The 27,350-nt window shown below is 38.1% G+C and overlaps 1 protein-coding gene and 1 long non-coding RNA gene across 4 annotated transcripts in view; one reads left to right on the forward strand and one right to left on the reverse strand.

Annotated features, from left to right (window-relative positions):
- Positions 1–3,716: 3,716 nt before the first annotated feature.
- On the reverse strand, positions 3,717–27,330 carry LOC140517776 (uncharacterized). The gene is made up of 4 exons (XR_011971748.1): positions 26,776–27,330; positions 25,874–25,964; positions 6,934–6,997; positions 3,717–5,493 (listed from the first exon to the last, which is right to left on the reverse strand). It is a non-coding gene; the product is annotated as an uncharacterized lncRNA (long non-coding RNA).
- Positions 5,496–27,350, forward strand: part of NAA30 (N-alpha-acetyltransferase 30, NatC catalytic subunit) — a 46,823-nt gene continuing 24,968 nt past the window's right edge. Inside the window, exons 1-3 of one of the 3 annotated variants that reach the window (XM_072629309.1) lie at positions 5,496–5,610; positions 12,205–12,237; positions 25,301–25,357. The gene's annotated coding sequence lies outside the window, so the exon portion shown is untranslated. The remainder of the gene's footprint in view (positions 5,611–12,204; positions 12,238–25,300; positions 25,358–27,350) is intronic. The other 2 variants (XM_072629308.1, XM_072629313.1) reach the window with 2 other exon arrangements.

A 27,350-nucleotide genomic window follows, 5' to 3' on the forward strand; every position in this document is an offset into this window, starting at 1 on the left:
TATTTTAATCTCTCTTGTCACCACTATAATTTTTTAAAATTTAATTAGTTTATTTGTTTTCAGTTTTCAACAACCACTTTGGTAAGTCTTAAATTTTCTCCCCCTTCTTCTCTCCTTCCTCCCCAAGATGCCATGCAATCTTATATGGGTTCTACACATACATTCACACTAAACACATTTTCACATTAATCATGTTGCATAGAAGAATTAAAACAAATGGGAGAAACCATGATTAAAATCAAAACAAAACACAACACAAGAGAAAACAGTTTGATTCATTCTGTGTTCTGATTCCATAGTCCTTTCTCTGGATGTGGATAGAATTTTGCCTCAAGAGTCCTTTGAGAATGTTTTAGTACCTTGCATTGCTGTGAAGGGCTAATTCTATCAGACAGTCCTTGCACATTGTGGCTGTTACTGTATATAATGTTCTCCTGGTTCTTCTCATTTCACTCAGCATCAGTTCATATAAATCTTTCCAGGTTTTTCTGAAATCCAACTGTTCATCATTTCTTATAGCACAATAGTATTCCATTACATTCATATACCATAACTTGTTCAGCTATTCCCCAATTGATGAGCCTTCCCTCAATTTCCAGTTCTTGGCCACCATAAAAAGAGCTGCTATAACTATTTTTGTACATGTGGGACCTTTTCTCATTTTATGATCTCTTTGGGATATAGTCCTAGAAACAATATTGCTGGGTCAAAGGGTGTGCACATTTTTGTAACCCTTTGGGCATAGTTCCAAAGTTGTCTCCAGAATGGTTGGATCTGCTTACAGCTCCACTAACAATGAATTAGTATTCTAACTCTACCACATCTCACAGTAACTTTCCATGGTTGGATTTTTTTCTGTTGTTTCCTCATTTTCCATACTATTTCTTAACTTTTAACTCTACGCTAAAGTGGGGCTCTGCTTTCCAAATGGAGGGGGCATTGTCCCAAGTTTCAGGTGTTTTTGTGCAGCTTTTTCAGATTCTGGAGGCTTGTAAGTTTTTGTCTCTTCCAAGGTGATATGATCTAGGGAGATGTATGTTTATTACTCTTCCATACTGTGCACTGGTTTGTAAGTGACCACAAGCACTCTTTTCAACTATGGAACTGTGACTAGGGTCCCTTCTCCCCTGTGGTCTGCAAGCTCTGCTGTGCTAATGCTCTTTTCTCATTGGGACTAAGACTCAGCACTTCTAACTCTGCTATCTTAGAAATTGTCTGCCTCAACAGGATATTCTGATAAGACTATCCTCAGAGAAATGCATTATCCCATGGGAATAAATTTTATTTTTATAACTCCTAAGACCCCAAAGTTAACACATTTTCCTCAAATCACCTGACATCCTGTCCCTATAACCAGCCTCCCAAATACAAAAAAGTAGCTGAACACTCTGACATGATAAGTTCTTAATGTCACCCTTAGTCTGTGTAAAATTCTATATATATGTAATCTTACTTTGATCAGTGGGTTGCTATCCATCTGGCAACTGCCAATCCACTGGTGCTAATAAAATTTTATTTTCTAGCCTTGCCTCCTGATTCATTGACCTTCAGTTAAATGAACCAAGGTGGAAGGAAGTACTACCTAGGATAATGCCTTCAAAAGAGATGGAAAGTTTAAAGAAGGGACTGGCTTATGAGTTCTATTTTTGCACACCTATAACCAGAGTAAGTGAATGGGACTTTGCCCAAAGAGATCTAAATTTCAAAGACATTGACAGCATTTACACTCTAACAGGCAGACAAATCTGTTTCTTAGGAGATGGTTAAGAAGAATAATTTAGTTAAAACAGGAAGCTACAAGGTGGGAATTCCACCCATTTCCAACCAGCAGCTGGTTGACCTAGCTGGGCTCCAATCTGGCCTCTCTTTCTAGAAGTAGCCTTCCCAATATCTGTCTCCTTAGCAACAGCTCAGCTCAATGCCTGAGGATCTCTGTTTCCACCTCTGTTGTTTGTCTTTCATTCTCAAAAAGGACCATGGCATCAGGAAGGTGAGGTCTTATTCTGAAGTCTAGTCTTCTGCATCTCTTGTTACCTGAAATAATCTTCAAATGATGATTAAAGAGGTCCTTTGGGCCGATTACCCCAGGTGTGTTTTGTTTTTCTTTCCCGGACTTCCAGAATTTGTTAGTGTTGAACATCTTTTGGACATCAGGATAAAGATGGTCAACATCCACACCGTACAGGACCAGAGTTCAGGAGGGAGTTAGAAATGGATATACAGAATAGATTTGGAAGTCATCCACATAAAGATAGTTGAACTGTTGGGAGATCAGATCACTATAGGAGAAAGAAGCTCCTTCTAATCCATTAACCAGAAGAAATATTAAGAACATTGTAGTGAAACACATTTAAACCTCTATTTTATAATAGTATATTTTAGTTATATTAAAAAATCTTTTGTTCAGTTGAAGTAACCTTAAAAACAAAACAGTTTAAAGAAATCTTTCTTGATACCTTACATCTCTGCCTGAAGTCTTTGTAATTCACAAAAGGTTGTTAAAGAATGAAACATTTTAGGTGGAGGTGGTGGTAGATGCTGTTGTACTACTGAGGAGAGGAATAGTTACTTCCTCTTTCTGGTCCCTCACCTTCTATTCTTCAGCCTCTCATGATAGCCACAATTTTCTCACTACTCAGCTCCAATGATGTGGCTTGGTTTTCCCTTCAAGAAGGAAAGAAACAGTTCTAAGGGGGGGAGTGTTCAATGTACACACATGAGTAAAAGTTCTAGTTTGTCCCAGCCTTTCTCCCAGCAAAATTGCTAATCTCATTTGCCTGCGGGAATCCGAATCCATTTTTTTCCTCATTTCTTTGGAAAGTTGCAAAATTATGAATGAACAATTCTCTTTTTTTTTCTTCTGCTCTGAACATTCCATGTCAGGGAATTCCCTCCCTCAACCAGCAATTAGAAAGAGAATCTATGTCTGTTTCCCCTCTGTGTACTTCAACCCCTGTTGTGTTTGAGTAATGCTACAGAAAGGTATTGATGCAATGGTTAACTACTTTATCTTAGAGAAACCAATTTTTAAAACAATGATGAAATGGAAATTAAACAAAATAGTAGAGATTGAGAAACAGACTTATCTCTCTTCCAAGAGAGAGCAAGAGGGTGTGGTGATGAAACAAAGGATGTGAGGAATCATCATTTCTGTTCTCAGGAGCATGACTGGTACTGGCAACTTTGAATCTACTCCATGTCCCTCTTACGCAGAGCAGTCATTCCTTGCCTTGGTATCTCAGCTTTTGCTTCTCTGCCAGCTTACTCATGGAGACAACTGCCTGCATACCTGTCTCATCTGGCCAGCTCTGACCATGCTATCCTTTATCTTCACACTCTTCAATTTCAAGTGCCTTCTTCCTCCCTCTCTCTTTCTTAGGAAGGGAGGGGGCTATGTTATCAGTCTCAAGGGTCAGACAGCTCTACAAAGGATCCAGTAAAGCAGAGGGTTCATAAAATATGTGTATTTTTAAAATATTTTAATAATTAATCATATGTATTTTATTTTATCCACTTACAAACATTTTAAGAAGGGGTGCAAAGACTTCATCAGATTGATTAACAAAAGAAGATGAAAAACCACAGCCCCAGAGGAACATGGGGGAATTTCTTATCTGCCAGGGGGCATTGGTCCTCAGTGTTCTGTTACATACACTCCTAGTGTCACTCCTAAGTCTAGATTAAGCTGCTAAATAAATAGTAAAAGAAAAATGAAATACAATAAAGTGGGCTTTTATTGCCTATTGTTGGAGGAGATAAGGTGAGGAGATTTATTCTCAGGGAAATCATACAGCTATTCCTTTATACAGAGAAATAGTATATTGATTATAAAAACACTGAGCCTGGAGTCAGGAAGGAAGACTCACATTCAAATCTTGCTTCAGATGGTTACTAGCTGTGTAATCTTGGGTAAGTCATTTAGCCTCTATCTTCCTCAGTTTCTTCATCTGTAAAATGCCCTCCCTCACTCAAAACAAAGTCAAGTGCAAGTCATGTCATCATTTCTCTGATGTCATGGTCTTCTTTGGCAATAAAGTACGAACACACAAAATGGGGATAATAATAGGACCTGTCTCCCAGGGGTGTTGTGAGGATCAAAAAGGAGTTACTATACATGAAATGCTTAGCACAGTACCTGGCACATGCTAAGTGCCACATAAATGTCAGTTATTATTTTATTCTTAAAGGCTCTTGACCTGGTGTCAGAAAGAACTGAGTTCAAATGTGGCCTCAAATACTTACTAGCTGTTTGACCTTGGGCAAGTCATTCAACCTCTGTTTACCTCAATTTCCTCAACTATAAAATGGGAATAATATTAGTACCTACTTCGTAGGGTTGTTGTGAGAATCAAATGGGGTAATATTTGCAAAGAGCTCAGCAAAGTACCTGGCACATAGTAGGTGCTATATAGATACTAGCTATTATTATTACTAATATTATCATTAGTGCTTTATAATTACAAAATACTTTCACATACACTTTATTTGATCCTTACAACAACCCCTGATATAGATAAAATAAGTAGATCTTCTCTTTTTATAAAAGAAGAAGTTTAGACCAGAAAGATTAAGTGATTTGCCATGGTCACACAGTGAGGAAAGGGCTGAGCCAGATCTTGAATTTAAAAACCTTTACACTTTAAATGCCATATCCTTTCCCTTACACTAGGGTACTTGAGCTCAGTGTGAAAAGAAAATGTAAAAATAAATAATTTTTTTCATGGTAAACTTATACAGCTAAGCAGGGAAAAGTATGATACCACAGAGAGATCACTAGCATCATCATCATCATCATCATCAATTTTATTTCTAATCCCAGCTTTTAAAACTATTAACTATATGACAGGTTTAGTCATCTAACCTCTCTGAACCTCAGTTTTTTTACCTGTAAAATGGGGCAAAAATAGTCATACTACCTTTCTTGAAGGGTTTTAAAAAAGTGCTTTAAAAATTTTAGTTATTAACATATATGAACCTCACATGACTAGGACAAATGGAAAATGGCTAGCAAGAGTAGGGCTCACCAATATCAATGACTAGAAGGGTATCATGGCGCTGACTGAGGACCTTCCAGATTTGGAGAGCTGGAAGATACATGGTACGAGGGTTCCTATATTGATAAAACCCAGAAATGTTGTGGAGGGAAGTCACAGTCAGTAACTGGGAATGTGCATCATGAAACCGAATTAGCAGAATAAAGGGCGCTCTAAAGGAAGAGGGATCAAAGCCAGGGGTATCATGACAGTGTCCAAGGGGACTAATGAGATGTACACTTAGTATGTAGTAGTTGGGCATTGCTTGACCAAGAGTTACCTCAATTTGCTATATTCAGTTGTCCTAGGAAAAATAAAAAGGGTTTGGATTTTATTGATGTTTTAAATTCCTGACCATATTTAACCGATCTCGCCCTTCCGATTCTTCTGAATTCACATAGACACGAGAAGATTCTTATTGTTGTCATCCTTCTTGTTCTCCATGGCAACTAGTGAAGTTCTAAGCAGTAAGAGAAAATAAAAAATGAACAAGTTAGGGTGCTTTGGCACCAAGCTAGTCCAGAGGTTGAGGACAAACTACAAGAAAGGACTATGGACTATGAAATTAAGATTAAAGGTAAATTAGGATTAATTATTAGAAAAAAGGAAAAGTTAGGGATTAATTGCACCTATAGGAATTGTTCCTTTTAAAAATAGATGTAAAGTAGCATCTTTAAAAGAAAATTTTGTTTAATGTTTAATTGTTTTACTAAATTTTTTTTTAAAAATGGAAATTTGTGGTTAATTCTAATCAATTAGAAGTGGGATACACCTATGATTTATTTCTTACTGCTTGGACCACTTGAATATGTTAGACTCCTACCACAGAAAACAGCAGCAGCCCTAAATTGCAAAATCAGTTTTTTTATTCACCTGGGATGAAACACTTGAGGGTTAAGCCTACAAAAATAAATAAATAAAGTAATCCTCTGTGGTAACAGTGGCCCCTGTTTTATGCAGGATGAACTAACTGTTTTTGTTTTATGGTGGGGGCCATTTCTGAGCTCAATATTAGTTTGGTTTCCTTATTGCCTGAAAAATAAAATACTCAATTTATAGGAAGTAGTTTTTTGAAATTATATTAGAATTCCCATTTGGAACATCTTTCCCACCAGAGAGCTATCAATTGCTAGGTGGGAGGGGAGTAGTATTTTTTTTATTTGAATTTAAGTATGAATTTTATCCTTTCAAATTCTATTGTAAATAAAGATTTTGCATTTTGTTATTGGATGAGGATCTCATGTTTTAATCTTAAACCTAGACTAGGTTTAAACCTAAATCACTAGACTAGCCTGACATAGAACTGGCCCAGATTATAGCCAATGTCATAATGACATGCATGAACTGATGTTTCTAAGTACACATTTGCTGAAATTAGTGGATCACTATTTGCATAGACAACCTAGAAGAGAATGAATAATAGAAAATTTATTTCTGATATTGTTTTTTTTTAATCTTAACTATTGGCATTGTGCTCCTAATGATATTAAAAGAAATTTCTAATTTAGATTATTTTTTAGGTAAGAAATAAGTAGATAGTTACCCCAAACACAGAACTTACTGTATTTCTGGCTTAGTTTGTCTGTGAAATTCCTTCAAAATTTGTAGGTACAAAGATGTACTTGTAATTGAACTAAATCTGCCATTTCTCTTTGGTCTCAATTTTGAGGGCATAGTCAGCCAGTTGAAAGCACGGTTCCACTTAATTGCTGGGAAATGAAGGTCTGGTCAAAGATTAAGGATTAAGGTCTAAGACTCCTGATCACTAGAGCATGACTCTTCTCTTTCTAGTTTACCCTTCTGTATAATTCTCTAAAATAGTATCTACTCAGTATTAGGCAAGATTTAAGGGATCTCTTCTTTGTCAGATTTACTTCCTCTTATTTCAGATATATCTAACCTTAGTATGCTGAAAAACCAGGCAACTCTTCAGGGATACAAATGGAAGACAAATCTGTTTCTTTCTAAGATAAAAGATAACAACATAAAATTTATGCAATTTATTTGTATTGACGTTATCATTGAGCATTAGACAGTCATTCTTTGCAAACTATTATACTGCCAAAATGTGTAGCAAAACATAAATACTATCAATGTCTCAACTATTTTTTTCTACTGAACATTAAATTCATTTGATTTAAAGGGATTTTTTGTTTGTTTGTTTCTGCAAACACTATTGTTGTGCAAGATTGCCCTCTTGTGTTTTCTCTGGTTAAATCATGATTATTTTTCCAAGTTCAGTACTGACATTTTAATTTATTCAAATAACATAAATTCAGAAATTTTAAGTTCTTAACTCATAACTTTATATGATGAAGTACATTGGTTTGTATTTTTAAAAACCACATATTTTCAAATGCAGTTCAAAGCTCTATTTTAGTATCATTTTATAGAATGTTCCTCCTTTTGACTTTGCAGATTCATACGATACTAATAATGCCTGATGTTTGTGTTGTGCTTTATATTTTACAAGTACTTCCTCACATATTATCCTTATAACAACCCTGTGAGGAAGGCAGGACTGACAGCACCTTTTTTTGACAGATGAGTAAACTGAAATTCAGAGAAATTAAGTGACATGCCTAAGGTCACATTGCCAATAAACACAAAGTTAGAATGAGAATTCAGATCTTCAATTGTAGTTCATTGCTCTGTCCAACACACAATTACCTAAAGTTAAGGAAGAAGATCCAAGCAGAAACATCTAGCAATGCCTTCTATCATACAGATAGATATGATAGATATACACATACACATATATACATATATACATACTTACATATATAATGCATACACACATATATATACAGATACGTATAAAATGAATATATGTGTGGTATGTATGTATATATGTGTTTGTGTGTGTATGTATACCCACACATTCTGATATAATCTATTTTTATATGCATGAAGTAACTTATAAGGGAAATGGCATAAAGGTGTAAAACAACAAGGAACCTCAGAGGTGGAAGGTACTTAAAAGATTATCTCTTTCAAAACATACCAAAACAAAACCCTTCTCTACATATCCCTAAACTGAACAGCTACTTTTGGTCTGAAAACCTATGTGAGATAATGTCTTGGCCATGTGTAAGCAGGGTTTGTTTTGTTAAGAACCTCTGAGGGTAGTATTATTTCAAGCCACCCAACCTCACACTGGAAGACATCTCCTTTTTCTTCAAAAGGGTGAAACCTCTTCCCAAAGCTCTAACCACACCAGCATTAATTGCACAAACATGTATTTCATGGTTGCTCCCCAAAGCCTCTATTTGAAAAAGTACCCATGCTAGTCATGCTCACTTGTAACATGATTCAGCCCTTTACTCTCCAAACTTTTTCACCTCCACCACAGCCACCTTTTCTTGGTGGATAGGCCTTCACCTACATGGCATCCTCCTCCAATTAGTTGGTGAGTTGCTTCCCAGAACCTCCATTTGATACCATACCAGCCATGCTCACTTTGAAGCCTGCTCCTGAGTCTCCAGACTTTTCTACCTTGCCCCTCTTCAGGTACCTTCCCCTTACCCCAGTTCTTCAATTCCTTTTTATGTATTATCTTCTTACATTTGAAGACAAGCTCCTTGAGGCAAAGACTTTCTTTTTGTTTGTACAGTATTTATATGCCCAGAATAGTGCCTAGCACATAGTAATTGATTAGTAAATGCTTTATTTAATCTAAAGCACACTGTAAGCTCTGGCCCCATTCTCTTAGCGCCTAGTAGACTACACCTCTGCCAATTCAGTATTCTAGGGTGCCACGATGGGTTTGTGGGTATCTCTATCCTTTACCATTGACTCCAGCCCCCATCCCATTTTGGGGGCCCAGTGATTATCAGTCCAGTTCCATTTAACCAATTAACATTGGTTAGCTTTTACAAAAGTATTTATTTCAAAGATATAGCAATAACAAATATAATAATATTTTTCTCCAGTGCCTTGAGGTCATAACCCCCTTGGTTTGGGAAGAAGGATGTGGATCAGTCCAGAAATAGCTCATTTCCCACACAGAATTGGTTCCAACAAGTTCATGTCCAGATGTGCCATGACTGCCAGATCATCTTGCTGCCTTTGGGCTGAGTTCCTGAAGTTTCACTTCCCAAAAGCACTTTGCTACTCAGGGTATTGATGCTGTCCTGCCTGTGAAACCTAGACTGAAGTGAATGGATGCTGAAGGGGGCTTTATCTTCCTCATGCCTCATGCATCATTGCTGCCCTAGCTAAACTCCCAAGCTCCCTGGGGACTCTCTGCACATTTTTAATTCAAAAAGTGACAGGTTCCCTTCCCTTCACTATTCATTGAGTTCTCCCAGAAGTGCCAAAGCCAAAGAACTCTGATGCTAGACAGCCTTTCAAAATGATTCCACAGTCAATCTTAGAGCCTCTTCTTTCACATGTGCTCAGATAATGATAATAATAACTAGCGTTTATGTAGTGTGCCTATTATGTGCCAAGCATTGTGCTAAGCACTTATCTCATTTGATCCTCACAATGACCCTGGAAGCTGAGTTGTAGTATTTATCTCCATTTTACAGTTAAGGAAACTGAGGCAAACAGAAGTCAAGTGGCTTACCCAGGATTACCCAGCTTACAAATGTCTGAGGCTACATTTGAACTCAAGTCTTCCTAAGTCCAGCCCTGTACTCTAACCACTATGCCATTGAGCTGAGCAGAGGGACTCCCCCTATTCATGTGCATCCCTAGTACAGCTTCATGATAGCCCTTCCATGTGGAGAGATGCTATCTAAGCTGATAGCACCTCAGGTGATCTGGGCATGTGCCAGACCCCTACCCACATTACACCAGGATATAAGCAGCCTCCAGATTTTGCATTTCTCAGACATAAAGATGTGCATAAGAATGCAGAGGCATACAATCAGTTGGTAAACAATGTAAATATACACTGGCTGCTGTGGGCTAGCATCAAAGAGGGATAGACCTCCATTTCTTCCTTCCCTAAGAAAGAAGGTTAGGCTAGTTATCAGAATATCATAGTTAAGCGATAATGGGGCTTTGAGCTAATCACCTTAAAAGATAAGAAGAAGAAACACAGCATCCAGCAAGCCCTGGTGAGTCAGACCTCACCAGTAAGTTGTTATTAATCTCCCTTCCATAAATTCTGATTATTATTGTCCTGTAATAGTAGCCCATAAGAGTTCCAGTATATAGGGGGTATATGATAGAGAAGTGCCTTACCTGGAAGTGCCTCCTCTCCAATACTCCAACAGGTTTTTCTGTTAAGATGGAATTTCTTCTGGCTTTTCCTTCCCACAAGTCTTAATGTCAAGTTCAAATATATGCAACAATTTTCTATTCTATTTCTGAAATGCAAGCTTAAATTTGCTTCTTTGCAACTAGGTGCATTGTTCCTAGTTCTTCCCTCTGAAGCCAAAGAAAGGAAATCTAATTGTTCTACTGGTTCCCTACTTGAAGAGTGCTGTCATAGAATCTTTAAGTTTTCTCCTTTCCAGGTTAAACATGACCATCCCTTCATCTGATTCTTTTACGGAATGAATGCGAAAATCATCCTGGTTGCCCTCCTCTGGATGTTCTATGCCTTATCAACGTGCTTCATAAAATATGATGGCCAAAACAAAGCAGAATACTACGACCAAACCTGAGTACAACATGCTTGGATACTGTGCCCTTCTCTTTATACAACTTAAAATCATATTTGATTTTTTTTTTTACTGCTTTATAAAAGTGCTGATTCACATTCAGTCTATAGTCCACTAAAATTTCCCCAGAATTTTTGCTTATGGTAAAACTCCTCCCCAACTACGATTCCTTCATCTTTTAATTGTGAAGTTGATTTGTTTTCATCCAAATATAAAAATTTATACTCATCTCTATGAGACTTCATTATACTAGATTTAGCCCAGATTTTTTTTATCTTCAGTCTCTCATTCAATTTGTTAAATATTTTATCCTACAAACTTGAGAAGCATGCCATATATAGTCTTTGTTCAAATCATTGATAAAAGTATGAAACAGCATGGGGACAACAAGCACATTATCTCTGGAACACTCCCCTAACCCCAACTTCCAACTTGAAAATGTACCACTAACAATTACTTTAAATGCAAGCATTCATCCATTTCCAGATCCCCCTGCTTATGACAATGCAGAGCTTACATACATACATCTTTTCCACAACAATAACATGAGATTTTTGTCAAATGCTTTGTTAGAATATGTTGTGAGTAAAGTTTATTTTCAGCATTCCTATAATTATCAATCTAGTAAACTTGTCCAAAAAAAAAATAGAAAGAAATAAGGTGAGTTTATCATACTGGTTCTTTGTGAATGCTGTTTCCTTTTCTAGATATATACTAACCATCTTAATCACACATCCTAGAATTTTGCCAAGAATAAAGTCAAACTCTTTTTTTAAAATCAGAACAATACTTTCTCTATGCCAATCCTGTAGCACCTTTTCCATTCTTCAAGATATTTTAAAGATAACTGATTGTGGCTCAGCAATTACACTCACCTGATCTATTAGTACCTGAGAACGAATGTAGCTCATCTAGCCAGGTGCAGAAGCTTCAAGTCTCAGTTTTGTCATAAAATATTAAGAAATGATATTAGTGGTCTGGTTTCAAGTCCATGTTTTCTCTTAAATCAAAGATCTAATCAGTCACCCTTGAACAGAAGATATTTTCAGGAATGTTCTTTATTCCTTGGAGACCAGATTATATGGTTTGTTTTAAGATAGGTAACTGCTCATTTGTGACCATCTTGAATTTTAAAAAAGAGTAGTTAAAGACAGATAGGGAAGAAATTTACTCTAAGGGTAAGATAGCATTAATAAATTATTATTCTACTGGTAAATAAAAAATCCTTTATTATATATCTTTATTTTGCTTTATTATAAAATTTCATTTTTTTTTGTTTCATAAATACTGTAAAATGTAGGTTGGAAGTTGCTAGGGTCAGACAAGATGTTCCAGTTAGATGAAGGAACTTTGCCAATCTAAACCTCTCTCTAAGTAGAAATGCTGATATGTTAACAAGTTGACTTTGACAGATTTTGTCTAAACACAGAATATAGACTGTTTTCTTCCATATTTATGACCTAACTTACTGTCAAAAAGCAAGATGCTGACATTCTCCTAACTTATATTAGTTATCAATTTCTTGTTGCCATTTTTTTTCTGTTTTCATGTTATAGATCATTCTACTTTGCAGAGAAAGCAGAAGCACAGTAAGTCAAGCAATTCTGTCTTCTCATCATTTCTTGTCATCTAACCATTCACTCCAACCAGTAATTCTTGTCCTTCTATAATTCTAATCTTTTTCCTAATATGTACATCAAAAAAAAAAAAACCCAAAGCTTTTTCATTTTCTTTGGTTTTCCTCAACAACCTCAGCTCATTCTGAGTTTTTTTCACTCAGTAATATTACAATGGGATCATGTCACACTCATATTTATCTTCTGTTACCTACCTACCTTTGCTTCTTTTTCTGTAGATGCCTTTTTAAAATCTATAGTTGTTGATGAGTCAATTGTGCCTTTCCCTTTGACGACTCTTCTTTTTCTTTATGACTAGAATTCTTTCTTTTTATGTCATCAGCATTTCAGTTTTGAGGGCTTCTCATCCCACCTGGACAGACTACACTTGTAGAATTTTAATAAATGAGAACCTACTATAATTTCTTTGTAAGCCCTTTGAAATCTGTTCTCACCAAATAGTGAGAAAGTCTTACAGACTAATTACAAGGGACTTAATAAGGATAGACTGTTTACCTTTCTTGTATGTAAAATGTTAAACCTATATCTAAGATTGTGATTAGAAATTGGGTAGTTCATAAGAAAGATTGGGATAGGCATGAGTATGACATAACTTTAAAAAGTTAAAACATTTAAGAACAGCTCAAAAGAGTAATTATTTTATATAAATGAGGTGTGAGAGGAAGAACCAAAAGGAATCAGATGGGGTATGCAGGCTGTTAGTTCGGGAAATCTACTTTCACCAAGAATGGGTTCAAGAGGGAACAATGCATACATATCTAGAAGAGTATAAAAGTCTTCTAAATTCAGAAAGAAATAAAATGCTAAGGGGATAGGGAAGGGGAGTGGATAAGAGAGGGATCTCTAGAGGGGAGAGTAAGGGAAAGGTGAAGGTAGATATAGTAGGGTGTTTAAATTAATGGAAATGGGAGGGTAAGGGAGGGTTCCTTGGGAGAATTAGGGAAGGATCTTTAGGGGGAGGGGGAGGGAATAGGTTAAGGTAGGTAGAGAAGAGAGTTTAGATTAATGAGAATGGGAGGATAAGAGAAGGATCCTTAGAGGGGGGAGTAGGCTAAGTAATAGGAGGACAAGGTAGTAGGTAGGATTAAAGTAGAGGAGTCAGAAAAGATGGGAAATAAGGGATATGCACAAACATAAAAGCAAAGCTCAGGAGTAGAATTTGTTAGGGAAAGTATCGGTCTATATTTGTATGTATGTATGTATGTGTATGTGTGTATATGTATATGTGAATGTATATATCTATATATAAATATATCTGCACTTAATTGTAGCCTTTGGGGGAGGGAGAAAGAAGGGGGAGAAAGAACTATGTAAAAAATGCACAGAAGAGAACAAAAGAAAAACATAAGGAAGCAAAGAAAAGATGAACAGTTCTCAAAACAATGTGTAGTATTTTATTACATAGGCTTCCTTGAAGTGGAAATGTATTGCTATATATTTTGAATTCTCTCTTATGCTCTGTTGTATACATTACATGCTTTTTCTCCTCTTTTCTTATTCTGTATTTAAGTTTAGATTTCTTTTCTCTATTGTGTATTTGTTTTAGTATTTAAATCTAAAATAAAATAAATAAATAAATAAAAAACACTTTGATTTAGAATGTCCAAAAAGGATGAAGTACTAAAACAGTGCTTCTGGCCCAGGTGTGGGGGACCTGTGTCCTCAAGGCCACAATGGGACCTTCTAGGCCCTTGGGTGTGCCCTTTTGACTGAGTTCAAGTTTCACAGAACAAACCTTTTATTAAGGAATCTTTTCTATGAACTTTGTATTCAGCCAAAGGGCCACGTGAACAGAGGGTCATGTGTGGCCTTGAGAAGGTAGGTTCCCCAGCCCTGTTTCTGTCCTGTTAGGAAGACAGAGGATCTGACTTTGAACAAAACAAAAATTACTATAAAAGGATTAATACCCAGGATAAGTAAGGAGCTAACAAGAGAATGCCTTGCTGCCCTTGACAAATTCAAGTCTCTTGTCAGAGATGAACTATATTCTTGGTTCTCAATGTGATCACTGAGCCAGTGTGAGTGAGATTCGAAATATTACACGAACAAGGCTAGTCTAATTGGTAGCTATTATAGCTACCACAAGATTGGAGAATGGAAAAAGTTGTCCTGGTTTTCAAAAAAGGCAAGGGAATTGAATCTGCAGTCTAAGTTCCAATAAGATTGACTTCCAATTTCATTGTTTATGAACTTCCAGGAGGGGAAGCAGTAGTTGCAAAGAGCCAGAAGGCATCATCATGCCAGATTAAGTTCATTTCCGTTTTTTGATAGGACTAGTAAATTAGTCAAAAAGGGGAATTTTGTGGTGTAAAATCACAGAGGGAATGGAAGCCTAATGTAACCACTAGATGTCTCTGTGGAGGATAAAGTTTGACTGGACACAGAACCCTTCCCAAACTACAAATTTCTTCTCTCTGTCTCAGAGGCTGAATTGCTTCATGATCCTGAGCAGTCACATTCTGCTGCAACATGCTCATTTTAGGTTACCAAGGCAAAAGTGACCCTGGTGTCCATATGATTACTTTCTCTTGCTACTTTAGGGAACTTTTTTTTAAAATGCAGATTATTAATAAAAATTGCATATAGCTTTAATCTCCCGGATCAGAATTTCAGTCTGATCACTAGGACAGGGTCCATAATTCTAAAAAACTATTATGTAAATTTAAGTAAGTTAGTTACTGGTTTCCTTTTTTAGCTGACTATGCACATGCATGTGCACATATATGCATATATGTATCTATATGTGTAAAAATGCATATGTATGTATGTATGAGTTCTTAGAGTGTAAGTACTTATAATTAGCCATAGATTTTTATATGAATTGAAAATCATGGTAAGATACAGGTTTAGATAAAGAACTAGATAAATATATAAGATGCCTGAAAAGGCATGGAGAAGGCAATTTGGAGAAATGAAAAAAAAAAATCTGTGCATTTTTTTTTTAAGGGGCAGTTGGACCCTTTCACATCTGCCCAAGTTTTTTGCTCCATGAAACAGAGGCTTTGACCTGAAGCCTTGTATATAGTTCCAGAGCCACATTTGCATGGTGCCTACAGGGAATTCATGGTGTTCTATTCTGTTTTCTATATCTGATCTGCTCCATATGTTGTATTGTCTTCCCCTTCAGACTGTTTACCTCTTTTTAAAACTTCCAGGAGTGACTCAGGTTCAAGAGTCAAAAGACTGTGATAGTTCAAATCTCTCTCAGAGTTGGGGGTGAGGGATGGGGTTTCTCTGAATGAAAAATCTCATAATGTTAGTTAGGATTCAAATTCCTACTATGTTGACTTCAAGGAAGAAACAGTAAGCCACTATGGCTAGAACTTATGTTCCAGCTGAAGAAGTGGGAAATGAGAAGTATGAAAAAATGCTTAACAATGAAACAAGTGTGGGTATTCCATGAGCCTCTGCCTGTCCTTCTCTCTGCCATCTCTCTTTCCCCTCTCTTTCTTTCTCCCTTTCTCTTTGTATCTCTGTGTCTCTCTTACCTCATCAACTCCATAGGCTTTTATATTGATAACTTGTAGCCCCACGCTCCCCCTGAACATCAGTCCAATATCATCAACTGGCTACTAGATTTTTTTGGAGGCAGTCAGGGTTATATGACTTGCCCAGGGTCACACAGCTAGTACCTGAGGCTGCATTTAAACTCAGGTCCTACTGATTCCAGGACCAGCTTTCTATCCACTGTACCACCTGTTGCCATCATTAGATATTTCAAACTGGATATATCAGAAACACCTCCAACTCAATATGTCCAAAACAGAACTCATCTTTCCTTCCAACTACATGCCTTTTCCAAATGTCTTTTTTTCTGTTGAAGGTACTACCATTTGGCAACTGTCCCAAGTTTGTAACTATGGCATTATCTTCATTCGTACCTCATTGTTAATTCACATATTCAGTCAGTTATCAAATCTTGCCATTTCTATCTCAAGAACATCTCTCATATCCAACCCCTTCTCTTTATTTGCACAATTATCACCTTATTTCAGATATTTATATCATCACTCACCTAGATTATTACAACAGCCTCTCAATTGGTCTTCTTGCCTTAAGTTTCTCCCCACTTCAGTCTGTCCTCCATAACCCTACCAAAATAATTTTCAAGACCAGACAATGTCATTCATCTATTCAACAACCTCGAGTAGCTTCCTATTGCTTTTGAAATCAAATATAAATTCCTCTATTTAGCTTTTAAAGCCCTCCACATCCTGGCTCCAACTTCTTTCTGACTTCTACATTATTCTTCCTCTTGTATTCTTTGGTACAACCCAATTGGCCTTCTATTTGTTTCTCATAGAGGATAATCTGTTTTTATCTCCATGCCTTTAGACTAGCTGTCCTCCTGCCTAGAACACATACCAATTCCAAGGTGTGGAATATACTCCCTCCTTGCTCCGCCTCATAGCTCTCTTCCCTTAAGACAACTCAAAAAGTCTATATAAAGCCTCCTTGATTCCCAAACTACTAGTGTCTTTCCTTGCTAACTACTTTGTATTTTCTTTGTATTTACTCTCTTCATATTTATTCTATATACACTTGTATGTGTCTTTAGTGTCTCCTCAGTTAGAACAGAAGATCCTTGTGAGCAGAAATTGTTTCACTCATTGTATTGGTATGTGCACCACTGTGGTTGGCACACAATAATCATTTAATAAATATCTATGGATTGATTGACTAAAAGGAATACAGGCCCAGATTATGAATAGCAGTCTTGCTTAGAAGCAATAGGAAGCAACTGAAGATTTTTGAGTAACAGGGTGACAATATATGTATTAGAAATATTATTTTGGTAGCTGTATGGTGAGTAGACTGTATAAGAAAGAGAATGACAGCAGATTGATCCATTAGGAGACTGATCATTCAGATTAGGAGACTAGTCTCCATTAGGAGACTGATTCATTGCAGTAATCTAGGTAAAGAGTTTTAAAGTCTTGAACTAGGGTATTGACTATATGAATGTACAGATATGGGCAGGCAAATATGGAAAACTGCTATATACCAATTCTAAGGTGTATATTATTCAAACTAAAGAATAATTATTCTATATTACACTTTAACCCTGGAGCACTGGGATTTTTTTTTAAGATAACAATTAATTTGAAAGCAGCCAATTGTTTTAAGTAACAATAATTTTTGCTGGAATGAGCTGCATTAAAATAAGTGACAAACCAAATGGGAAGAAGATCACATTCTTGCACTGGACTTAGGACAGACATTATATGTAGGTATATGGTATACTGTACCTGTATTTCTTAGGGGATAGGGAATTGGTAAGGATAAGAATAATGAAACTAAGATTAGTATTGATACCTTATGCCCCCTCTGAGAAGTAATAGACTGGGCAGGATAAGGCAACTGGAGATTTATCACCAGGATGCTGAGATCAGGGATGGAGGGGGAAAGAGACACAAGTTTCCTCCTGGAAGCTATTCTCTCATTGCCCATTACTATCATCTTCTTTCCTGGAACTTTCTTTCTAGGCTTTCCCCAATCCTACCTTCATCACTCCTAGGTCCTCCCTTTGTGACACCTTTCTCTTGGGACCCGCCTTCTAGGTTTTATCTCCATCTTGTCTCCTCCTTGGGGTGAGGGTTACTGACTTCACCTATAACTGTCTTTTCTGCAACAACTATCTTCTCAACCCAAATGAATTCTGATTCCCCTGCCCACTCCCCTCGCAAGAATTCCTATTTAACTGCAGTCCAAAGATGTACAAATAGGAATCTATTCATAGAAGTATATATTTCCAGACATTTTGGCACCAGAGGAAGAGATCTGATCAATACTGTGTGGAGCCTTTGATTGTTACCTTCTCAAATCTCAAAAGGAAGATTCAAAATGTAAATGAAGAAGCTATACCCATAAGAAAGTCGTGTTTACAGACATTTCTCATAGAGTTCCAAGATTAAAGATAGTGAAGCACAACATATGATGTTCATCCTTTGGTTAAGTTTTACACAACTCTCCTATTTCATGCAGAGTAATCTATACCTCGCTCTACCTCTGTTATCTAACAGAACACAAAACTAAAAACTTGCACAATGTCAGCTCTCTCAAGTACTTCAGGCGTAATTATCAATAAAACAGTAATGAAAATTATAATAGTTGGTGTTTATGTAGCAATTTAAAGTTTGAAAAGCATTTTCCTAATTTGTTCCTCATACCCATGTCATGTAAGGAATGCAAGTGTTATCAGACCATTTGAGAGATGAGAAAACTGAAGCAAATATAGCCACCCCCAGTTGGTGATGCTCTCCCCAACCTGTGCTGATGATCTAAATCTGAGATTTGCTGATGGGGCAGGTTAAACCTTGTAGGTGGTTACACTGTTGTAGCTCCAGGGTACCCACTAATACGCTTTCAATTAATAAATCAGCCTGAAGACTCAGTTAACTCTTATCAAAAGATAAGCTTTATCTTACTAAATGGCACAGCAAGAAAACTAGTTACAAAACATTTTCTCCAAAAACCTGAAGTACATACTCTCACCAGTATATGGGGGAAGAATGAATATAATCTTAAAATGCAGTGTTAGTGAGGCACGTGTGTAGAGAACATTTGGCCCAGGTAACTTCCAAGTCTGGAACTGTAGGGCCCCCATTGCCTTGTCTCTCACAAAATCAAAAGTTTCAGAAATGCCATAACGAAAATCCAAAGCTTCCAGGTGAAAGAAAAATTATCATAAGCAACCAGAAAGAGGTCAAGTGCTAAGGAACTATTATCAGGATCACACAAGAACTGGCAGCTAGTACTATATGGATAATATTTTGGCAAATGATTTTCCAAAATGTAAAAGATAATGATTTTCAAAGAAAAACAAATAATCTTCCAAATATAATCCTATAGGGGAAAAAGAAATGGAATAGAAAACTTTCAAATATTCTTAAAGAAAAGGTCACAGCTGAGCAGAAATTTTGAAATAAAAACACAGGAGTCAATAGAAACCTAAAAAGTAATTGGAAGGAGCTAAATGATAATCATTGTGTTGGGAGAGGGGTGCTGACACTCATTACCCTTAGTGCAGGTTTGATGTTAGAATGAAATTGGATATCAATAAATTTTTGGACAGTTAACAAAAGGAAATCTAATTAGCCCTGATATAGTTAGAAAATGTAACAAGGATAGGGTAGTATTTAGCTTCTATAGAAGAAGCCTCCCTCAAGTCCATATGGAAACATCTGGTCAGCAGAGCAGAATATGGTGAGTTATGTAGTCTTAAAAGATCCAATAAGTTGAAAAGGCCCTAACTCCACATAACTGGGGACTTTTATGCTCCTAGATGACCAAAAAGTCACATCAAGAGAGACAGAAGGCACCAGGAAGTGTGTTAAGGGAGGCACAGCTTAAGCTTTCCTAACCATGCTGCAGGAGAGAAAGAGGAACATTTGTAGACACTGGTCCTATCACATATCACCCTGATCCATGGTGGCAAGATTCTAAGGATCTTTTAGAGGATCTTTCACTATTTAAATGTTTTCTGGGCTTTTACTGGATAACCCTCCTGGCACAGGTAGTACTACAGAGAGAAGAAAAAGAAAAAAATTATAACCCTCCTCCCTGCCAAGAGTCATCATAAAAATAAAAAAATGTGGATAGTTGAAGTAAAAAATTTTAATCTTTTTATCCCCCATTCAGAACTGAGTCTTAGATCTCAAAGATATGATCCACGTGATGGGTGATGCTAAGTTTTTATAATTCACAGTGATATTCTTATTGCACAGGGGTGATGATGAGTTAGGGTAGTAGCAGGACTATCAAGAATGTAGCACAGAGAATACCTCCAGCATAGCCACAGATACTTCCCCGGAGGTAAGGCAGTGATAATGAGCAAGGGTAGCACCAAGAACGTCTTTTGCCAGTTAGGGACAGATTGAAAACCACTTGTATTAGACATGTGATCCAACTCAATACAGATTGACAGGAATAGTGGCCTTGTTCTTAGCAAGAGGGAATCATAAAGTCCTGTGTCCAACTCATTTCTTTACTACTTCTATGTCCATATTGGCAAAGAACCCACTCCTTAACCTCTGCTATTCTTGTAATAGCTCCAAGTTGGTTGTTTAACATATGCTATCTCTGATGGGTGCTGATACGTTATATAGATAACTATATGCAGTGGGAGGCATTGGAAAAATTCTTCCATTGATGGTGACCCCAAAGATGAGGACCTTTGATCTCCTAGTCCTGTGCTCTGCAGATCCCAGACCACCTGACCAAAAACATGTCCGCTGCCCAGGAATCAGTGCAGATGAAGATCTTCTCTGCCTCCTTATTCCAAGCTCCCTCACATGCCAACCATGCAGCCTGGAACGCAGCCTACCAAGAAGACTTGCCAGAACCCCCATTCCCTAGGGTATCTCTTGTTGCCATATTAGTGGCTAGTGAAGTCTAATTTTATATACCGATCTCATAACAGATGGAACCATCAGTAAAAGAGCAAAATGGTATTCCAAAGGATCCATGTCTTTATAGGTGGGAACATACTGGGCTAGTGAAAGAAGAAGGGTTTCAGGATTGGAGGCTTCAATCTCTGGAATAGCTAACACCTGTTTGTGAAGGGCACTAGCACCAGAGGAATACAAACAAGTGTGATTTTTAATGTACCATTTCCATTTAGCAAAAGTCTCCTGTTCCATACCACTTTTGTTTGTGGAAGGGACCATCCTGAGTCACCAAACCCATAATAGACAACTCTGGACCTTGTTTGCATGACCTTGCATCATTGACTCAGTAGAAAATAGAATCCATACTGGGCAAGCTGTAGTTTTTTAAAAAATATTTTATTTCTTTTAATCATCACCAATTCATCTTATCACTCTCCCACCCGAACTTACTACACACACACACACACACACACACACACACACACACACACACACACACACACACACACACACACACACACCTCAATAAGTGAGAACACAAGAAAAACAAAACCCCCATTACAAGCATGCAGAGTAAATCAAAGAAAATTTCCATATTGGCCATGTCCCCCAAAAAAAATATTTTTGTCTCATTCTGAATTCTTAGACCTTCACCTCTCTGTCAGGAGTTGGGTAACATGTTTCATCATTAGTCCTCTGGAATGCTACTTGGTCATTAGGTTGATAAGAGTTCAGCACAATAGTAATCTATCACATTTACATACTGTAACTTGTGCATCCATTCCTCAATATAAGGGCATTCCCTTAGATTCTCATTCTTTGTCACCTCAAAAAGAGCTAAAAATATATCCTTAGAAATGTGTATCCTTAAGTTTGCTTTGTTTAGAACTAATTCCTTCCTTAACCTACCCTCCTAATTCCCTCTCCCCTTTTCCCCCTTTCCTATTTCCCTGCTGAGTGAAATGTTAAGTGTGTATGTGCCTGTGTGTATACACACAGAAACATATATTATAGATAATATAACAGTGTATGTGGGTGCATTCTTCTTCTTTTGACTAGTTCTGAGGAAAATGAGGTTCAAGGGTCAACCACTTCTTCCACTCTCTCCTCCTTTTTTTTAAAGGTGTCTACTTATGTACCCCAATTATGCAATTTCTACAAAACTTCCTTTCGCTATCCCCACTCCAGTATATTCTTCTTTCCTTTTCTTAAAATTGTATATCAAGACATAACAGAATTATTCCCAGGCCTTGTCTAATTAGCCTCCCTCTATGAACCCTGATGATGATAATATGGTTCAGAGGGGATACCATATATCATCTTTCCATATTTGAATATAAGCAGTTTAATGAGCTGAACTGCCAAGTATTCAAACTATGCTTCAGAGAGCGCAACTCCTATGGCCTGGCCACGTTGTTCAAATGCAAAATGTATGCTTGCCAAAACAGCTTTTATGAAGAACTCGCATGGGGCAGGTGATCACATGGTGGCCAGAAGAAACGATACAAGGACACTCCCAAGGTCTCTCTCAAGAACTTTGGATTTGAGTGTGTAATATGGGAGACACTGGCACAGGACTGCTCAGCATGGCATGCCCACATGAGAAAGGGTGCTGTGCTCTTTGAGCAAGGCAGAATTGAGGCAGCACAAAGTAAACTCAGGATGCACAAATTTGGGGTATCCACCTCATATATTCACACAGACTCTCTGTGCCCAACCTATGGTAGAGCATTCCGAGCTTGTATTGGTCTCATCAACCACAGTAGGACACACTGAAATTTCACTTTATCATGATGATGTCATTTTGGTCCTCTTTGAAGACGAAGGACAACAACCAACCAAGATATTTTTCATTGTTTATTAATGATTACCTTTTTATGTTTCTCTTCACTCCTCTGACTAAACTTCAAAGTTTCTATGTAGCTTTGATCAGGAATGCTTGGAAGGCTTCTATTTCATTAAAGATCCATTTTTTTCCCTCAGTTTTGCCAGATAAGTTATTCTTAACTGTAAGCCCATACTCTTCTCCTTCTAGAATATCATATTCCAAGTTCTCTACTCCTTTGTAGTGGTAGTTGCAAAATCATGTAGGATCCTGATTATAGCTCCACAGTACTTGAACCATTCTTTCTGGCTGCTTGAAGTATTTTTTCTCTGACCTGGAAGCTCTCGATTTTGAATACAACGTGCCAGGAAATTTTGTTTTAAGAAATGAATCTTTAGTCTACTTCTACTTTTCCCTCTGGTTCTGAAATTTGAGCAGTTTTCTGGATATCTAGGCTTCTTATTTTTATATGTTTATTTTTGTCATGACATTCAGATTGTCCAATGAGTCTTAAATGTGTTCTCCTTGATCTGTTTTCCTAGTCAGTTACTCTTGCTATGAGATACCTTACATTTTCTATTTTTTTCAGCCTTTTGATTTCATATCAATATCTCTTATTGCCCCATGGAGTCATTGACTTCATTTTAATTTTCTGAATGTTTGTTGCTTGGGCAAGGTTTTAACATCTTATGCTAATCTGTTAATTCTTTCTTCCATATCACCAATTTCCTTTCCAATTTGTTCTTTCCAGTGCTCTCATTCTATTTATAAATACACACACAGTCTCTCTCTCTCTCTCTCTCTCTCTCTCCTTGTCTCTCTCCCTCAATAACCCTTGCTTCTTCTCTTCCAAGAATTCTACCTGAGTTTGCGCCCAATCTGTGTTTTTCTCTGAAGAACTGCTTATAGATATTTTGGAGTCATTCTCTCCTTCTTTTGTGTCTGTGCATCCCTTCCACCAAATAAGGTCATTGTTGTGAGGTTCTTTTTTGGTTTGTCCATTCTTCCAACCTCCTTCTTTACTTTGGACTTGATGTTAGGAATGGGCTCTGCTTCATTTCTAGAAGAAACGTCTAAGGTGGTCCCCTTGTTCCTTTCTTGGAGTATTAAGAGTTGATTTATTCCAGAATCTCAGGGGTAGGCTGGGAATGTGCAAGTTTCCAGTGTTGTATGTTCATTAGTATGATCCAGGGTAATCTCTAATTGTTGGGCCCCTGGTCTGAGCTCTCCATGTTCCTAACTTGAATTCTGTTCAAGAGTAGATTGCTACCGGATTTCACCTCTCATCAAACAGCTAAGAGCTCTGTTGGTTCAAAGTGACAGGACTCTTAAGTTCCTATTTGGACTGAGATTACTATCCTGGTTATTGAACTTCAGGCTGGGCAAAGCAAGAAACCTTGCTTTTAGTGTGGGGTCTGGACCACAACACTGCTGCTCCTACTTGCTTTTGAACTTCCTTTTTTCTCCATGTACCTCCCAAGACCTCCCTACCTCTGAACACCACTCCCAGTTCAGGTTCCCTTCTCACTCCACCTTGGATCTGTGACTCAGAACTGAGTAGTAGATCACAAAGCTGCCAGTTGGCACCTGTCCCCATGCAGGTGGCTGGTATCCTGGTATGGGTCTGAGGTTGCCCTAGTAGGAGTCTGGAATCCCCATTGCCCTGGGCACATTCTCTCCCTGGGCACTGTAGTGAAGGTAAGGGTAGGACTTTTCTTCTCTGAGGTTCTGCTTGGAATTAGTGTCTTCAAGATCTACCCTTGGGGCAATTTTCAGTCTAAGTTATTTCTTCTTTGTATACGGAACTTTCTTTGCTTTGCTCAAATCATCAGTTTTAGTGAATGGGTTGAGGGTTTGCACCTGAGTAAAAAGCAGATCCTGGATTTTGATGTGGGCAAGCCCTGCTTGGACCTGAGTGTGGTTGCTAAAACTAGGCCTTATCATCTTCAGGAAAAGGCCCAAACTGCCTGGATACTGCCAGGTGCCACAATGGATAGAAAGTTGTCCAGGGAGTCAAAGATCTAAGTTCAAATCTAGCCTCAAAAACTTACTACCTGTGTGACCTTAGGCAAGTCACTTAACCTTTGCTTCATTTTCCTCAGCTATGAAAAGGGGATAATGAAAGAACCTGCCTTGAAGGGTTGTAGTGAGGATCAAACGAAATAATATCATCGTAGGCCGCACTTCTTCAGCTATGGCTAGGGTTCTGTCAACCTGCCCCCATTTCTCATTACTGAGTCCCCCCCCTTCACTGAGGCCTTTCTCCCTCTGGGGAGCTCTGGGATTTCCCTTAAATTGGGCTCTTCTCAAGACTTTTTCTTCAACTCCTATGGAACCTGATTGCTTTTCTGTCCCACCCCCTCCCATTTACCATGGTTTGTCTCCCTTCAGGACTTCTGGCGGGGGGTATTTCTGGCACTTTTTCTTTTCGTGTGTATGAGTGTGTGTGTGCACATGTGCACTCTTGCATACACAGTCTTGGACTGATAGAGAATTTTATAGATGCTGGTCTGATTTTTTTTTCAAAATTTGTACCACTTTTAGAGCTTTACTTTGGAGGATCTTGGTTCTACTACTCTGCCATCTTTCTTAGTAACTTTTTTATGGCACATTTTTTGCGCTTCCATGTTTCTAGACAGAGGAGGGCTAAGTGACTTGCCTAAATGTATGAACTAGGAGCAGAATTCTTAAAAAAAAACCTCAAAATACTTCTATTGTACATCATTCTAACTCTGCCAATAGTTCTTGTTTGTTTTAATTTGCCTCCAGTAGTAAATCACACAACCTATTTGCATTACAGGACTGAATTTAAGCAGACTGGCTAAAGGAGAAATGACTACGGAATTCTCAACACTAAGTAAGTTTGAGTTGCTGAACTCCAGTAAAAGTATCCTAGGGATTGCTAAGCAAATAGTTGGGGAGGAGAATTGGATTATGGTAACTCTTTCCTCCTGCCAACTCTGTCACACTGAAGTGAGAACCATTTCATTAACAAAAGTCCTAGTAGACCAGTGCAACACTATTACCTTTCACTCTAAAGAGAAACAAAATATTTTGTTCAACTTCCAGGCAATGGCAACAGGTAAGCAGGTAAATGACTATTTTTAAGTTTGCATTCTACCACATTCTTTGTTTTATTGAATGATTTGAATTGTTTTCAGTTGGAGCTAAGTTTTTGGCTGTATGCAAAGTATTTTTCTATTCCTACAATTACCTTAAGGATGACAACAAATTAAAATTTAGAAATATGTAAATATTAGTCAATAGTCCTGTTTTGCAATACTTGTAAATGTAGCACCTCCTATCTATCTAAATAACATAAAGAATGGTCTTACCCTTCAGGTCCAAATGAAACTTTCCATAAAGTTCTTACCTTAAATGTACAGGCTCATTAATATTTCAAGATTCAAAATGTTATTATTCATATTTGTACTCCAAAACATCCATTTTCAGTGTTACATTTCCTGTAGAACGATCACATAGGTAGTATTATTGCCGAAAGACGACTAGGTCAAAACACTGAAATCTGATTTTAATGCATTTTAAGTAAAATATAAAAATGAATCAAGTAGACCAAAATATCAACAGGTCCTTTAGAATGTAGGGGCAATTTTCAGGGCTTGTTTTGCTGTAGCCTTTTGGCCAAGTTTTTATTTTAATATTTTGAAACAATATGCGTTCCTGATATTGGTCTCTAGTTCTTTTTCTTGGTTTTATCCTATCTTAACGTGTTAGGATTGTATTTGTCTCCTGAAGAGTATGATAGAGTTTCCCTATTCTGCTGTCCTTAGTGTTTAAAAATAATTTGTGTACTAATTGTTCTTGAATTAAGTTTTTTATTTTGTTCTGTTGATATTTTTATATTTCTTCATCTCTTTTCCATTTTTCTAATATAAGATTGTATGTAGTAGATTGTATGTTGTACTATTCATTGTATGTAGATTTTCTCTGTTTTAATTACAGTTTTTTTAATCTTAGTGATTTGATTTTTAACATTCAGAAGGCGTAAAAATGCCCTCCCCCCGAAGAGCTTTAAACTGTAGACTTTTGCAAAACGCAATGCCAACGGGGCTGGGGCATTCCTTTCCCTTTAATATAAAGTTTAGGCCGTTTCTGTCGTTAAAAAGCAAATAACTGCTGAGAAAAGAAATGCTTCAAATTAGCCTTCTGGACTAGAGTGAAACATTCTTACACACGCTGACGCGGGAAAGCCCCAGCTTTCTCCCTGAAGCTCCGCAGGAGGATTCCGACTTTCTCCTTCCGTTCTCCCCTTACCTTCTCCCCGGTCCTAGGAGTGAGAGGCGCTTGTTCAAAAGCAGGGCAAACGTTAGCGGCCCGGACTTCCCAGAAGGAACCGAGAGCCTGAGCGTTTTAGGGAAACTGCAGGTGCTCAGAGGCTAACACCCTTACGGGCAGGGCGGAGCAGGGGACCTGGAATTCCCCCGACTCCGGCGCGCTGGGGATGGGGGTGGCCCTGCGAGGGAGGGAGGGAAGGCGCGCCTCCTACCCGCGGCCCCCGCTCCCTCCCTACTTGTACTCAGGCCCGGCGAAGGTGAGCGGGGCCGCGGGCTGCTGGGGGGTGGAGGGAGAGTAGGGCTCCGAATCGGGCCGCTCCACCCTCGCCCAAGGGTTCCGGGGAGCCCCACCCAGAAGCAGGCGGAGGGCGGGGCAGGGGGGAGGGCCTGCTCGGCTAGACCGCGGCCCAGCGCCCTCCGCCCCCCGCCCCAGCTCAGGTGGGTCTGTCCCGCCTTCTCCTCCTCGCTTTCCTTTTGAGCACTCGGAAAGCCGCTAGGCAGGGAAGTGTCGTAAAGCTGGGGACAGGAAACTTTACCGGGGGTAACAGCGACGGC

Source organism: Notamacropus eugenii, chromosome 1 (genome assembly GCF_028372415.1).
Source record: "Notamacropus eugenii isolate mMacEug1 chromosome 1, mMacEug1.pri_v2, whole genome shotgun sequence".
Taxonomy (NCBI): Eukaryota; Metazoa; Chordata; class Mammalia; order Diprotodontia; family Macropodidae; genus Notamacropus; species Notamacropus eugenii.